Here is a 2,267-nt window from a genome sequence, read left to right as displayed (position 1 = left end):
CTCCACAACCTCCACATTGCGCAGTAGCTGTAGCAACTTCCATGCCGACTTGCCGATAAAACAGAGAATGAGGACTTAAAACGTAACTGGAGGGAGCGCTACGGCCCTCTACCATCCAGTCCTTCACCCCTACCACCGAAGCGGAGGTAACATCAGACACCTGTTGCTATAGCTTCTAATGATTCTGGGTTGTATATGTACTTCGAGAACCACAAACATCAAAACCAATTGCTGTGAGAAAAAACGTAATGGGTGACTCGAACCTAGCCGTACTGAGTACCAATGTGCACTCTTACCCACACGGCTCAGGTCAGACTATTTATGAACCTGTGTTGGTCAGACTATTTATGAATCTCGATATTTTGGCTAAACAATGAATAGTCTGACCTAGACTACTTTTGAACTGAGACTATTTTCGCACCTAGACTAATTACCGTAGACAGTGTACTACTCTGACATCGATGTGCGTGCACAACTTGCCCATACAACACTCCCCCTGGGCAACATGAGTCGTATCGCTTCGTCATCATCGTACAAAAGCTATTTCTAACAGTTCCTGCGGCTACTCCCGGAGCTTGATCCTCAAAGAAATTGCCGTTTGGATACCACATGGCTAATGTGACGGGGTCACGCAGCACCTTGCGCTAGAGGAAGCTAGCTTCCGAGAGTATACAAACTCTCAGTGAACGGCAGTTCACAGGTCCCCTTTCATCGAAAAGGGAGCGAAGTGACCTATTTAAGGTAGAATGTAAACTGAGTATATTTATAGGTAGATAAAGCTTGGGCTTAATACAAACTATAAGTCACCTATAGAAATGCAACCAATGGTTGGCTTTGGACGACCTTGGTACCTTGTACCAAATATCCCGAAGTATGACGTGTCACACTTCATGTAGCCAGGGGTACACTTAGGGCTACGTACCCCGTTACAGCTAAGATCGTCGAGAGCAGCAGCGAAGGTGCCGCAGTCATTTGATGATGTAGATGTGTAATAGGTGAAGGATTCATTTAAGAGCTCCTGCAATTTCAATTTTTTTTCCTTTAGCCTGTTTAGCAGTTTCAAGCCCATTGACCTGCTACAGCTCCGTGAGGTTAATGATTGCTTTCATCTCGGCATTAACGTTTATAAGATGGATATAGGTTCAGGAAATGTAGAATGCATTCGAAGACCGGACAGGGGGTATGAATCTATGAATATTCTATAGCACGAGATTCACGCTCTTTACAATAAGAGCATCGATATGCTACGCAGGACTTGGAAGCAGACATTCCAAAGTCGACGTGTACGTCAAGGGATATGTAGAGGCGCACGGGAAGCAGCTGGACTCAGTGGCGCTTACCGCCGCTTCCACAGGTCTAATGAGTTCTTGGACGGTGTGATGAGACTCGGCTCGCTCCACCCATTGCTCTTCAGGTCTTTCAAAAAGTCTTTGCGTACTCTGCCTCGCGTTATTTCATCAGGGGGCGGTCACTGGTAGAGTTTCACCGACATCTTGGACACCTTAACTACGACGCCATTGAGAGACTAGCCGATGACCCGAGTTCGGGCATTGAGCCATCGCGAATAGACGCGTCGGTCGAAGTCAAATGTAGACGGCCATCTTAGGCTGAAACCACCATTTCCCGTCTGCTCTGTGAAGTTAATTCCGCAATTTGCCAGCTACCCCCGAAGTGAACAAGAGACGGTCCCAAGCTCGCTCCTTCGCTTCCCTCAGCTTTCCCTTGCCCCAACGCGATTCTGCCTGCCGGACCTCGCTTTAGCCTACCCAAGCTTCCCTCCCTCTTCGAATCAAGCACCGCTCCCACCAAGGTCACGACTGGACCTCAACGGGATAAAAGTAGCGTCAAGCGTGGCAAAATGCTGCACCCCGCGCCGAATTCTCGCGACCGCAAGACACTGTCTTTGATAACGCCGAAAGCGTTATGCTGGATCCCGACCGCACCCCAGCAGACAAGCGCTTCGCGGCGCTTGCAGATACGCCCCAGGATGTCGCCACCGAGCGGCCCCTACCGATGTGGATCCCTGCTAGGGAACTCATCGCCACCTTCTCGGATACGGAGATTATGACTTTGATGGGCTCTACGCCCCAAACGACGACGTGGACGTCCTACCTCGAACATCTTCGGGACTTCAAGACCATCCGAAACGCTGGTATCAGTTTTCAGTGTGACGACCGTAATATCTGTACGAAATTGGGCGGGGGGGGAGAACCTGTGACTGTTTGTGGTCGCAAGCTCAAAGTTCAACCGTATTCTAAGTACTATCA

General features: G+C 49.3%; 1 non-coding gene across 1 annotated transcript; it reads left to right on the top strand.

Annotated features, from left to right (window-relative positions):
* The first annotated feature begins 1,596 nt into the window (after positions 1-1,596).
* PITG_33467 lies at positions 1,597-1,644 on the top strand. Its single transcript, XR_009934861.1, has one exon. It is a non-coding gene; the product is annotated as an 8S ribosomal RNA (ribosomal RNA).
* Positions 1,645-2,267: the final 623 nt, after the last annotated feature.

The sequence above is a fragment of the Phytophthora infestans genome, genomic scaffold (assembly GCF_000142945.1).
Source record: "Phytophthora infestans T30-4 supercont1.178 genomic scaffold, whole genome shotgun sequence".
NCBI classification, from domain to species: domain Eukaryota; phylum Oomycota; class Peronosporomycetes; order Peronosporales; family Peronosporaceae; genus Phytophthora; species Phytophthora infestans.
The sequence above is the reverse complement of the archived record's forward strand: the minus strand, read 5'-3'. Positions and strand labels throughout refer to the sequence as shown.